Genomic DNA, 14,395 nt, shown 5'->3' on the forward strand with positions numbered 1-14,395 from the left:
CTCTGGCACCGCAATCCATTGGGGTACCGAGGGCCGCGCAGATCGAAGGGGCATTCCAGGGAGCAGTTATCACGGCCGGTAGCAGAGCACGGGCGATAATTAATACCTGCGCCTGCATTGCAAAGGTCAACGTGTTAGTGGACGCTGTTGTGGCAAAGCCTCCTAGCCCACAAAGCACTGGTGACGGTTGTCGGTCTTTTATTCGCGCTGATGATATCGACGATGATGCAGGCTTCATGACAGTGTCGAGTTCTTGGCTGCCTTGCGACGGTGCTTCCATCATCACTGCTACGGGTGTGGTTGGTGTTTCTATGGCACCGCAATTCATTGGGGTACCGCTGGCCGCGCAGATCGACGGGGCATTCCAGGGAGCAGATATCATGGCCGGTAGCAGAACACGGGCGATAATTGATACCAGCCCCTGCATTGCAAAGGTCAGAGCGTTTGTGAACGCTGTTGTGGCAGAGCCACCTAGCCCATAAAGCGCTGGTGACGGGTGTCGGTCTTTTATGCGCGTTGATGATGTCGCCGATGATGCAGGCTTCATGACTGTGTCGGGTTCTCGGCTGCCGTGCGAATTTGCTTCCATCAGCACTGCTACGGGTGTGGTTTGTGTTTCTCTGGCACCGCAATCCAGTGGGGTACCGAGGGCCGCGCAGATCGAAGGGGCATTCCAGGGAGCAGTTATCACGGCCGGTAGCAGAGCACGGGCGATAAATGATACCAGCGCCTGCATTGCAAAGTTGAGCGCGTTATTGGACGCTGTTGTGGCATAGCCACCTAGCCCACAAAGCGCTGGTGACGGGTGTCCGTCTTTGATACGCGCTGATGATGTCATCGATGATGCAGGCTTCATGACAGTGTCGAGTTCTTGGCTGCCGGGCGACGGTGCTGCCATCAGCACTGCTACGGGTGTGGTTTGTGTTTCTCTGGCACCGCAATCCATTGGGGTACCGAGGGCCTGGCAGATCGAAGGGGCATTCCAGGGAGCTGTTATCACGGCCGGTAGCAGAGCACGGGCGATAATTAATACCTGCGCCTGCATTGCAAAGGTCAGCGTGTTAGTGGACGCTGTTGTGGCAGAGCCTCCTAGCCCACAAAGCGCTGGTGACGGTTGTCGGTCTTTTATACGCGCTGATGATATCGCCGGTGATGCAGGCTTCATGACAGTGTCGAGTTCTTGGCTGCCGTGCGACGGTGCTGCCATCAGCACTGCTACGTGTGTGGTCGGTGTTTCTATGGCACCGCAATTCATTGGGGTACCGCTGGCCGCGCAGATCGACGGGGCATTCCAGGGAGCAGTTATCACGGCCGGTAGCAGAACACGGGCGATAATTTATACCAGCCCCTGCATTGCAAAGGCCAGCGCTTTTGTGAACGCTGTTGTGGCAGAGCCACCTAGCCTATAAAGCGCTGGTGACGGGTGTCGGTCTTTTATGCGCGTTGATGAGGTCGCCGATGATGCAGGCTTCATGACGGTGTCGAGTTCTTGGCTGCCGTGTGACGGTGCTTCCATCAGCATTGCTACGGGGGTGATTGGTGTTTCTCTAAAACTGCAATCCATTGGGGTACCGAGGGCCGCGGGTGCGCAGATTGACGACGAATTCGAGGGAGCAGTTATCACGGCCGGTAGCAGAGCACGGGCGATAATTGGTATCAGCTCCTGCATTGCAAAGGCCAGCGCGTTTGTGGACGCTGTTGTGGCAGAGCCACCTAGCCCACAAAGCGCTCGTGACGGGTGTCCGTCTTTTATACGCGTTGATGATGTAGCCGATGATGCAGGCTTCATGATAGTGTCGAGTTCTTGGCAGCCCTGCGACGATGCTTCCATCAGCACTCCTACGGGGGTGGTTGGTGTTTCTCTGACACCGCAATTCATTGGGGTACCGAGGGCCGCGCAGATCGACGGGGCATTCCAGAAAGCAGTTATCACGGACGGTAGCAGAACACGGGCGATAATTGATACCAGCGCCTGCATTGCAAACGTCAGCGCTTTTGTGAACGCTGTTGTGGCAGAGCCACCTAGCCTATAAAGCGCTGGTGACGGGTGTCGGTCTTTTATGCGCGTTGATGAGGTCGCCGATGATGCAGGCTTCATGATAGTGTCGAGTTCTTGGCAGCCCTGCGACGGTGCTCCCATCAGCACTGGAACGGGTGTGGTTGGTGTTTCTGTGGCACCGCAATTCATTGGGGTACCGAGGGCCGCGCAGATCGACGGGGCATTCCAGGGAGTAGTTATCACGGCCGGTAGCAGAACACGGGCGATAATTGATACCAGCGCCTGCATTGCAAAGGTCAGCGCATTTGTGAACGCTGTTGTGGCAGAGCCACCTAGCCCACAAAGCGCTGGTGACGGGTGTCGGTCTTTTATACGCGTTGATGAGGTCGCCGATGATGCAGGCTTCATGACGGTGTCGAGTTCTTGGCTGCAGTGCGACGGTGCTTCCATCAGCACTGCTACGGGGGTGGTTGGTGTTTCTCTGGAACCGCAATCCATTGGGGTACCGAGGGCCGCGGTTGCGCAGATTGACGACGAATTCCAGGGAGATGTTATCACAGCCGCTAGCAGAACACGGGCGATAATTGATACCAGCGCCTGCATTGCAAAGGTGTGCGCGTTAGTGGACGCTGTTGTAGAAGAGCCACCTAGCCCACAAAGCGCTGGTGACGGGTGTCGGTCTTTTATACGCGTTGATGATGTTGCCGATGATGCAGGCTTCATTACGGTGTCGAGTCCTTGGCTGCCGTGCGACGGTGCTTCCATCAGCACTGCTACGGGGGTGTTTAGTGTTTCTCCTGAACCGCAATCCATTGGGGTACCGAGGGCCGGGGTTGCGCAGATCGACGACGAATTCCAGGGAGCAGTTATCACGGCCGGTAGCAGAGCACGGGCGATAATTGATACCAGCGCCTGCATTGCAAAGGTGAGCTCGTTAGTGGACGCTGTTGTGGCAGACCCACCTAGCCCACAAAGCGCTGGTGACGGGTGTCGGTCTTTTATACGCGCTGATGATTTCGCCGATGATGCAGGCTTCATGACGGTGTCGAGTTCTTGGCTGCCGTGCGACGGTGCTTCCATCAGCACTGCTACGGGGGTGGTTAGTGTTTCTCCTGAACCGCAATCCATTGGGGTACCGAGGGCCGTGGTTGCGCAGATTGACGACGAATTCCAGGGAGATGTTATCACGGCCGCTAGCAGAACAAGGGCGATAATTAATACCAGCACCGGCATTGCAAAGGTGAGCGCGTTATTGGACGCTGTTGTGGCAGAGCCACCTAGCCCACAAAGTGCTGGTGACGGGTGTCGGTTTTTTATACGCGCTGATGATGTCGCCGATGATGCAGGCTTCATGACAGTGTCGAGTTCTTGGCTGCCGTGCGACTTTGCTTCCATCAGCACTGCTACGGGTGTGGTTGGTGTTTCTCTGGCACCGCAATCCATTTTGGTACCGAGGGCCGGGCACATCGACGGGGCATTCCAGGGAGCAGTTATCACGGCCGGTAGCAGAGCACGGGCGATAAATGATACCAGTGTCTGCATTGCAAAGGTGAGCGCGTTAGTGGACGCTGTTGTGGCAGAGCCACCTAGCCCACAAAGCGCTGGTGACGGGTGTCGGTTTTTTATACGCGCTGTTGATGTCGCCGATGATGCAGGCTTCATGACAGTGTCGAGTTCTTGGCTGCCGTGCGACGGTGCTGCCATCAGCACTGCTACGGGTGTGGTAGGTGTCTCTGGCACTGTAATTCATTGGAGTACCGAGGACCGCGCAGATTGACGGGCATTCCAGGGAGCAGTTATCACGGCCGGTAGCAGTACACGGGCGATAATTGATACCAGCGCCTGCATTGCAAAGGTCAGCGCGTTAGTGGACGCTGTTGTGGCAGAGCCACCTAGCCCACAAAGCGCTGGTGACGGGTGTCGGTCTTTTGTACGCGTTGATGATGTCGCCGATAATGCAGGCTTCATGACGGGGTCGAGTTCTTGGCTGCCGTGCGACGGTGCTTCCATCAGCACTGCTACGGGTGTGGTTGGTGTTTCTATGGCACCTAAATTCATTGGGGTACCGAGGGCCGGGCAGATCGACGGGGCATTCCAGGGAGCAGTTATCACGGCCGGTTAGAGAACACGGGCGATAATTGATACCATCACCTGCATTGCAAAGTTCAGCGCGTTTGTGAACGCTGTTGTGGCAGAGCCACCTAGCCCGCAAAGCGCTGGTGACGGGTGTCGGTCTTTTATACGCGCTGATGATGCCGCCGATGATGCAGGCTTCATGACGGTGTCGAGTTCTTGGCTGCCGTGCGACGGTGCTTCCATCAGCACTGCTACGGGGGTGGTTGGTATTTATCTGGAACCGCAATCCATTGGGGTACCGAGGGCCACGGTTGCGCAGATTGACGACGAATTCCAGGGAGATGTTATCACGGCCGCTAGCAGAACACGGGCGAAAATTGATACCAGCGCCTGCATTGCAGAGGTGAGCGCGTCAGTGGACGCTGTTGTGGCAGAGCCACCTAGCCCACAAAGCGCTGGTGACGGGTGTCGGTCTTTTATACGCGTTGATGATGTCGCCGATGATGCAGGCTTAATGATGGTGTCGAGTTCTTGGCTGCCGTGCGACGGTGCTTCCATCAGCACTGCTACGGGTGTGGTTGGTGTTTCTCTGGCACCGCAATCCATTGTGGTACCGAGGGCCGGGCAGATCGACGGGGCATTCCAGGGAGCAGTAATCACGGCCGGTAGCAAAGCACGGGCGATAATTGATACCAGCGCCTGCATTGCAAAGGTCAGCGCGTTTGTGGACGCTGTTGTGGCTGGGCCACCGGGCCCACAAAGGGCTGGTGATGGGTGTAGGTCTTTTATACGCGTTCATGATGTCGCCGATGATGCAGGCTTCATGACGGTGTCGAGTTCTTGGCTGCCGTGCGACGGTGCTTCCATCGGCACTGCAACGGGGGTGGTTGGTGTTTCTCTGGAACCGCAATCCATTGGGGTACCGAGGGCCGCGGTTGCGCAGATTGACGACGAATTCCACGGAGATGTTATCACGGCCGCTAGCAGAACACGGGCGATAATTGATACCAGTGCCGGCATTGCAAAGGTGAGCGCGTTAGTGGACGCTCTTGTGGCAGAGCTACCTAGCCCACAAAGCGCAGGTGACGGGTGTCGGTCTTTTATACGCGTTGACGATGTCGCCGATGATGCATGCTTCATTACGGTGTCCAGTTCTTGGCTGCCGTGCGACGGTGCTTCCATCAGCACTGCTACGGGGGTGATTGGTGTTTCTCTTGAACCGCAATCCATTGGGGTACCGAGGGCCGCGGTTGCGCAGATCGACGACGAATTCCAGGGAGCAGTTATCACGGCCGGTATCAGAACACGGGCGATAATTTATACCAGCGCCTGCATTGCAAAGGTCAGCGCGTTTCGGACGCTGTTGTGGCAGAGCCACCTAGCCCACAAAGCGCTGGTGACGGGTGTCGGTCTTTTATACCCGTTGATGATTTCGGTGATGATGCAGGCTTCATGACGGTGTCGAGTTCTTGGCTGCCGTGCGACGGTGCTTCCATCAGCACTTCTACGGGGGTGGTTGGTGTTTCTCTGGAACCGCAATCCATTGGGGTACCGAGGGTCGCGGTTGCGCAGATTGACGACGAATTCCAGGGAGATGTTATCACGGCCGCTAGCAGAACACGGGCGATATTTGATACCAGCGCGTTCATTGCAAATGGTGAGCACGTTGGTGGACGCTGTTGTGGCAGAGCCACCTAGCCCACAAAGCGCTGGTGACGGGTGTCGGTCTTTTATACGCGTTGATTATGTCGCCGATGATGCAGGCTTTATGACAGTGTCAAGTTCTTGGCTGCCGTGCGACGGTGCTTCCATCAGCACTGCTACGGGGGTGGTTGGTGTTTCTCTTGAATCGCAATCCATTGGGGTACCGAGGGCCGCGGTCGCGCAGATCGACGACGAATTCCAGGGAGCAGTTATCACGGCCGGTATCAGAACACGGGCGATAAGTTATACCAGCGCCTGCATTGCAAAGGTCAGCGCGTTTCGGACGCTGTTGTGGCAGAGCCACCTAGCCCACAAAGCGCTGGTGACGGGTGTCGGTCTTTTATACGCGTTGAAGATTTCGGTGATGATGCAGGCTTCATGACGGTGTCGAGTTCTTGGCTTCCGTGCGACGGTGCTTCCATCAGCACTGCTACGGGGGTGGTTGGTGTTTCTCTGGAACCGCAATCCATTGGGGTACCGAGGGTCGCGGTTGCGCAGATTGACGCCGAATTCCAGGTAGATGTTATCACAGCCGCTAGCAGAACACGGGCGATAATTAAAACCACCGCCTGCATTGCAAAGGTGAGCGCGTTAGTGGACGCTGTTGTGGCAGAGCCACCTAGCCCAGAAAGCGCTTGTGACGGGTGTCGGTCTTTTTTACGCGTTGATGATGTCGCCGATGATGCAGGCTCCATGACAGTGTCGAGTTCTTGGCTGCCATGCGACGGTGCTTCCATCAACACTGCTACGGGTGTATTTGTTGTTTCTCTGGCACCGCAATCCATTGGGGTACCGAGGGCCGCGGTTGCGCAGATCGAAGAGGCATTCCAGGGAGCAGTTATCCTTAGCTTCTTTGCACCCCTTTCAACCCCTTTCAGTCCCTCTCTTTCTCTCTCTCTCCTCGTTTTCGTTGTTGTACCATGGGCATAGCCCGACTTCGTCTCAGTCTCCGACGTTTTCATGATGCTAAATAATACATTTACTCCAAGTCTTTGTGACAGCGCAATTATGTTACTACACTCTGATGAATGCAAGTCCCATAAGCGCTACGTGAGTAAACATTTTTGTTATTGTTCTTGCTGTATACCCCACTCTTTACTTATCCTATCTATCTATCTATCTATTTATCTATCTTTATATATATATATATACATATATATATATAAATATATATATATATATAGTTAGGAGAAAATTTTCCTGGTTATAAGTTAACTATACGGTAGAGAAGTCAAAGCGAAAAACATAACATTTATTCTAACGTGTCGACCGGGGACCGGTCTTTTTCAAAGATCTTTGAAAAAGAGCGGTCTCCGGTCGAAACATCACAATATATGTTGTTATGTTTTTCACTTTGACTTCTCTATCGTATATATATATACATATTGCGCCGTCGTACTACCAACGATGACACGGAAAACTAGACGCTGCTGTTTCGGAGGCACACACTGCGTCAACGTCGAAATGCCTAAGTTCTCATTGTTCGCCGTGCAATGTAATCGAAGTGTGTGTTGATGGTGTTGCTACCCTGGCGCTTATTGACACTGGAGCTGCGGTGTCTGTTATTGACGCGAAACTTTGCCGAATTCTACGAAAAGTGACGACACCTATAGGTGGTTTTACTCTCCGAACCGCTAGTGTGCAACCGTTAAAGCCGCTGGCCGCATGCACTGCTCGGGTCACAATTCAAGGGGTTGTATATGTAGTCGAGCTCATCGTTTTGTCGGCGTGCTGTCACAACGTGATTCTCGGATGGGACTTTTTGTCGCGCCACCACGCCATCATTGACTGATCGCGCCGAAGTTGAGCTGTTTACGGAGGTAGAAAACCTGCAGGACGAGACAACCGCCAAGTTGCGTATCAATGATGACACGCACATTCCTCCTGGCTGATCTGCGCTTGTGCCGTTGTCGTGCAACAGTATTTTTGGCGCCACCGCCGTCTTCGAGCCATCCGGTCTGATTTGTGCTCGCAAAGGGTTGTCGCTGCCATTCGCCGTTCTTGATATTGCAGCTGGTGCCAGAGCAATGCTTATTTCAAACCCAACGTCGTTCCCTATCACACTTTTTCGCGGCGAATGCCTTGGCGTTGTAGAAGAAGTGCATCCCGGTCTACTTGTCAGTGTACTTGATGAAATGACGCCCGTTGACATCACCGCACTTGGTCTTCAGTCTCCACCTGATGACACCCTTTTGAGAAGCGCCATTGACAACGACCATACTTCGGCCGAACGTGACGAGCTACTTACTCTTCTACACCACTTCACTTCATCCATCGACTGCTACGACACCGCTTTGGGCCGCACGTCGACTGTGTGTCATGAGATCGACACTGGCACGCACGCACCGTTGCGACAGCGACCCTATCGCGTGTCCTCCACCGAACGGCGTGTCATTGATGACCAAGTCGCGGACATGCTGAAACGCAACGTCATTCGACCATCCGTGAGTCCTTGGGCTTCTCCTGTGGTTCTCGTTAAAAAAAAGGGCGGCTCTATTCGATTCTGTGTGGATTATCGCCGCCTGAACAAAATCACTCGCAAGGACGTTTACCCGCTGCCTCTCATAGACGACGCGCTCGACTGTCTGCAGGGAGTCGAGTTTTTCTCGTGATTAGATTTGAAATCCGGCTACTGGCAAGTACCCATGGCCGACGCTGATCGTTCAAGGACGGCTTTTACGACGCCCGATGGCCTTTACGAGTTCAACGTCATGCCGTTCGGACTCTGTAATGCGCCGGCCACATTCGAACGAATGATGGACAACGTACTGCGGGCCTTGAAATGGAAAACGTGTCTCTGCTTATTAGACGACATTGTCGTGTTTTCGCATGATTTTGAAACCCATCTCGCACGCCTCGAACAAGTGCTAACATGAATTGCCTCCGCTGCTCTGCAGCTGAACCTTAAGAAGTGCCGCTTCGCTGCTCGAAAACTCACCATTTTAAGACACGTTGTCTCGAAAGACGGTGTCCTCCCGGACCCGGGAAAACTTCGTGCCGTGTCGGAGTTTCCGAAGCCAACAACGCTGAAGGACCTGCGAAGCTTCCTCGGCCTCTGTTCGTACTTCCGCCGCTTTGTACGAAACTTTTCCTCCATCACTGCGCCTCTCACACAGCTTCTCGGCGAAAGTAGAGACATTTCCGAATAGTCACCCGGGTGTAAGAGCGCTTTCTTAACGCTACGTCGGGTCCTTACGTCACCACCGATACTGCGGCACTTTGACCCGAATGCGCCCACTGAGATCCACACTGATGCCAGAGGTGTTGGCTTAGGTGCTGTGCTCGCTCAACAAAAGGACGGATTTGACGAATACGTGGTGAGTTACGCGAGCCGTACACTCACGAAGGCCGAAGTCAACTACTCCGTAACAGAGAAAGTGTTCGGCTATTGTATGGGCAATCAGCAAATTTCGTCCTTACATGTACGGTCGCCCTTTTGACGTCGTAACGGTCCACCATGTTCTGTGCTGGTTATCGTCTCTGAAGGATCCCACCGGCCGTCTTGGCCGCTGGGCACTCCGCCTTCAAGAGTACGATATCCGTGTTGTGTACCGATCTGGACGAAAGCATACCGACGCCGACGGTCTTTCTCGATCCCCGCTTGCGTCGGATATAGATAGCTTGTTCGCAGCAGACCACAACCTGACCTCTCTGGCCATGACGGACATAGTTGCTGAGCAGCGCAAAGACCCTTGGCTTTCTTCGATCCTCGAATATTTGTCGCACTCACGGGCAGCTCCTGTGTCTCGATCACTGCGCTGTCAAGCTGCCCACTGCACTATTCGTGACCAGCTCCTATATCGCCGGAACTACTTCCCCGAAGGTCGAAAATGGCTACTCGTGATTCCTCGCCAATTGCGCATGGACGTTTGTACCATGTTTCACACCGATGCGCAAAGTGCTCACGCTGGAATCCTTAAAACCTACGAGCGCCTCCGACTCCGCTACTACTGGCGCGGGATGTACACCTTTGTCGCCAAGTTTGTTAGATCTTGCCCGGACTGCCAACGTCGCAAGTCTCCACCGCATCACGGCAGTGGCCCACTCCAGCCATTGCCCTGCCCAGCGCGGCCTTTCGACCGGGTAGGCATCGATTTCTACGGCCCACTCCCCAGCACAGCCGCCGGTAACCGCTTGATTATCGTCGCTGTTGATCATTTAACGCGGTATGCCGAAACAGCTGCGCCACCGGCCGCCTCGACTCGGGACGTTGCATCTTTCCTTCTACGCCGTTTTGTTCTTCGGCACGGTGCTCCTCGTGAACTACTGAGCTACAGAGGCCGCGTCTTTCTATCTGGAGTCGTGGAGGCCCTTTTAGCCGAGTGCCACGTGGTCCACCGAAAGAGCACGTCCTACCACCCCCAGACAAATGGCATGACCGAAAGGTTTAACCGCACACTCGGCGATATGATCGCCATATACGTCTCATCGGACCACTCTAACTGGGACCTCGTTCTTCCTTTCGTGACGTATGCTTATAACACGGCCACGAAGGCGACCACAGGATTCTCGCCGTTCTTGTTACTCTATGGTCGCGAGCCCCCTGCATGCTAGATACAGTACTTCCGTACCGACCAGACGCCTCCGAGTACGCACCATTGTCTGACATCGCTCGACACGCCGAGGAATGTCGCCAGCCAGCCCGACGATTTACATCGGAAGAGCAGCAACGCCAAAAGGCGCGTCACGATGACTCTATTACAGCTTCAACATTTACGAAAGGATCACTGGTCGTGCTTTCCGTACCGCGCCCGGCGCCCGGTCTTTCGTCGAAATTTCTTTCTCAATACCAAGGGCCTTACCGAGTACTGGAACAAACGTCACCAGTGAACTATGTGTTTAAACCCGTAACGTCCACCTCGGACCGCCGACGTCGTGGTCGCGAGACGGTTCACGTCCAGAGGCTGAAGCCATACTATGACCCGCTCGTCTTGTGTTCCCCGTAGGTCGCCAGGATGGCTCCCTTTTCTGCCGGGGGTATTGTAGTAAGCATGTTGCGCCCATGAGAACTGTGATGAGCATCAGCCACAACGGGTAAATCCCCCTACGTGGACATGCTGCGCCGGATGCCGCTCGAGGAAGAGGACGCGCTCGTTCACCGTCTGTCTCACGAAAAGCTGGTCGTTTCGGCTCACCCCGTCTGCGTCGATGCCTCGTTCGTGAATAAACGAGCCCAGCCTTCTACCGGAACGCAGACTATATCCTTTACATATATATATATATATATATATATATATATATATATGTATATATATATGTGTATATATTGTGGTAATCCGGCAATAGTGGCGGTCGACAATCCCACGCGATGGACATGTGCCGGCTGAGGATGAAGATGTGGCGCGAGATGAGCTAGGTCAGAACATGGCGGACTCGGCTGGGTTAGGTGTGCGCAGCCGGATCGGCTGAGGAGCGGACCTAGGCGGAACAGGACTCCCAGTGAAGGTGTGGTGTTAGGGGGCGCAGTGTTTTATGGGGAACCGCGGCCGACTGCAAGAACCCCGGTACCACATTTGGCGCCCAACGTGGGGCCGGCCGTTTGTTCTCGAAAAAGACATTGTGGTCTTCTTCCTCTTTGTTCTAGAGCGTTCGCTGTTAGCGTCGCTGGTGTCTGGGGTATTCCCCGGTTGTTCTCTGGAGATTTTTGTGTCGCTTTTCTCGCAAATAGTGGCATTCCCTTGTGATAGCGCGGCGGCGGTAATCGCTGTGTGCCTGTTTTTTCGCTTTGTGGTGCACGGGATTCCATCATGGAGCGTAGGCCTCGCCGGCGTGCAGCCACGCCTTCTGCTCGACGGAGCCTCTCGGCCGATCCTCACGGTGCCGGATTTGGATCGAATGCCTCGGCGGTCGTCGCTACCCTGGGCCCGATCGCACGCCTCTGCGAGAATCTTGTTAATCGCTTGGAAAATTTGCAGGTGGGGCCCGCTGGTTCCGGGCATGCGCCCCCCACGATCCTCGAGGCGCCGCAGCGCGTGCCGGCGTTCCACCCGAGCCTCGCAGTGCTACGGTTCACGGGCTATGACGACTTCAAATCCGTGGCGGACTTATCCTTTTCCTGCCGTAAAATCCATCATTTCCTCGCTTGGTGGTGCACGCGTGTTTACCACTCTAGTTTGCTCACGCGGCTTTTTGCAAATTGAAATGCACCCTGATGATATTCCTAAAACCGCCTTCACATGCTACTGGGGTCTTTTCGAGTTTGTGCGCATGCCGTTTGGGCTGAAAAACTCTCCGAGCTCGTTTCAAACATTAATGGACATCGTTCTTGACGATGCACGTTATAAGTACGCGGTGCCCTATATGAACGACGTCGTCGTCTTTTCGCGTACCTTTGAGGAGCATCTCGTGCATCTCAGAGATGTGCTTGACCGCATTAAACGCGCCGGTCTCACCATCAATCCTAAAAAGGTCCAACTCGCGAGAAGCAAAGTTGACTTGCTCGGCTTTGTCGTGGACAAGGGAGAGCTTCGTCCTAACGATGCCAAATTGAAGGCAAAAACGGAGTATCCGTGCCCGCGTGACGTTAAGAGCTTGCAGCGCTTCTTGGGCATGATAGCCTTTTACCGTAGCTTCATCCCTCATTGTGCGGAGCTGTCACGTCCGCTAAACCAGTTACTACGGAAAGGCGTAAAATGGCAATGGGAGAAGGCTGAACAGCAAGCTTTTGAAGCACTGTCTCGCGCAATCGCGGAAACATCGGCATTAAGGATACCGCACCTTAACAAACAATTTGTCTTGCAGACCGATGCTAGCGACTATGGACTGAGCGCAGTGCTGATGCAGGAGTTTGAGGGTGTTCTCCGTCCCGTCACATTTGCTATCCATACGCTCACTCCGGCTGAGCGCAATTACACTGTCACAGAACGTGAGTGCCTAGCAATCGTGTTTGCACTGAAGAAAGTTCGCATGTATCTTGACGGAGCCTCTTTTACGATTCACACAGACCACATGGCATTAACGTGGATGCAGCGTTTGCAGAACCCCGCTGGTCGTCTTGCGCGCTGGGTTCTTGCGCTTCAGCGCTACGATTTTACTATCCAGCACAGGAAGGGTTCGCAGAACCAAGTCGCTGACGCGCTATCGCGCGCGCCCCTGCCGCCATTTTCGGACGCGGCAGCACCGGCGCTGGTGGCTGCAGTGGATGCTGACGCACGGTGGGGTACGCAGGTGAGCAGGGCAGATCTTCTCGCGGTGCAACGTGCCGACGGACTTTGCCGCAAGATCATTGAGCACGTCGGGGCACAGGGCGCTGCTCCCACGAGCAACAGCGTTGAGTTTGATACATATGTGTTGGCGGAAGACGGTCTCCTGCTACGGTATATCCCGCAGGACAATGACGAAGCTAATTCCCAATTCCGCGCTGTTGTAATGCGTAAGCTTCGGAGGGCTTTCATACGTTACTTTCATGATTCAGCACTGGCTGGTCACAGCTCTGGCAGCAAAACTTATGAGAAGTTTTGTCTGACTGTCACGTGGCCGGGAATGAGGCAGGATGTGCTGAGGTATTCCAGGAGCTGTCACGTGTGTCAGACAGCGAAACCCCGAGTCGGTTGCCCGGCCGGATTGATGCAGCCTGTTGAGAGTAAGCGCCACTGGCAAATCGTTACTTGCGATATCATGGGCCCTTACCTCCGCCGCCCGCGTGGTAATTGTTATTTGTTTGTGGTGACGGACCATTTCACGAAGTGGGTAGAGCTGTTCCCGCTAAGTACCGTCAATACACCGAATGTATGGAGGTGCCTAATGTAAGTGTTTTCGCGCTTTGGGTACCCCGCACAGCTCATAACGGATAATGCTACGTATTTTACGAGCAAATTGTTTGAGGACAACTGCCGAGCCGTAGGCGTGAAACACAAACGTACAACCACCCATCACCCTCAGACAAACATAACTGAGCAAGTGAATCACAACCTCAAGGCGATGCTAATTGCTCATACGGAGCAACACAAGGATTGGGATGCTAAGCTGCCTGAGATTGCATTTGCCACTCGCACCTCGGTGAATCGTTCAACCGGGTTTACGCCAGCTTATTTGAACTACGGTCGGGAAATGCCATTTCCTCTTGACAGGACACTTCCAGAAACGGACGCGGGTTCTCGTCTGTCGCCCCAAGCTGTGGCCTTCCGCAAGCGACTGCGTGACGCGATACAGGCTGCCCAGGAGCAGCTTGACGTTGCTCGTCTCCAGGAGGCGAAGCAGTACAACCGGGGCCGTCGGGATGTTCAGTTTGCGGTTGGCGACATGGTTCTACGGCGCACTCATCCACTGAGCGATGCCTCACGCAAGTTTGCCGCGTCGCTAGCCCCTAAATGGGAGGGCCCTTTTACCGTAAGCGAGAAGCAGTCTTCCATAACGTATCTTTTACGCCACATGAGTACAGGTGAACATGCAGGCCAGGTTAATATAGCAGACCTTAGACAGTACCACGTGGACTGACCTGCTTTTGGACGCAACGCCTCTTGTTTCTCAATGGCGTCTGCGCACCCGTCATGGTAACTTTCTATGGGATGTATCTAGAGTATCTTTTTTAGGAATTTTTTTGTTTCGGATTACCTTTTCTTGGCCTGAATTTGATGATTGATCAGTCCCACGTGATTCAGTTCTTTATTTTTTCAT

Source organism: Haemaphysalis longicornis, unplaced genomic scaffold (genome assembly GCF_048455015.1).
Source record: "Haemaphysalis longicornis isolate Haplotype H1 unplaced genomic scaffold, Haemaphysalis longicornis Haplotype H1 scaffold_4, whole genome shotgun sequence".
In the NCBI taxonomy this organism is placed as follows: Eukaryota; Metazoa; Arthropoda; class Arachnida; order Ixodida; family Ixodidae; genus Haemaphysalis; species Haemaphysalis longicornis.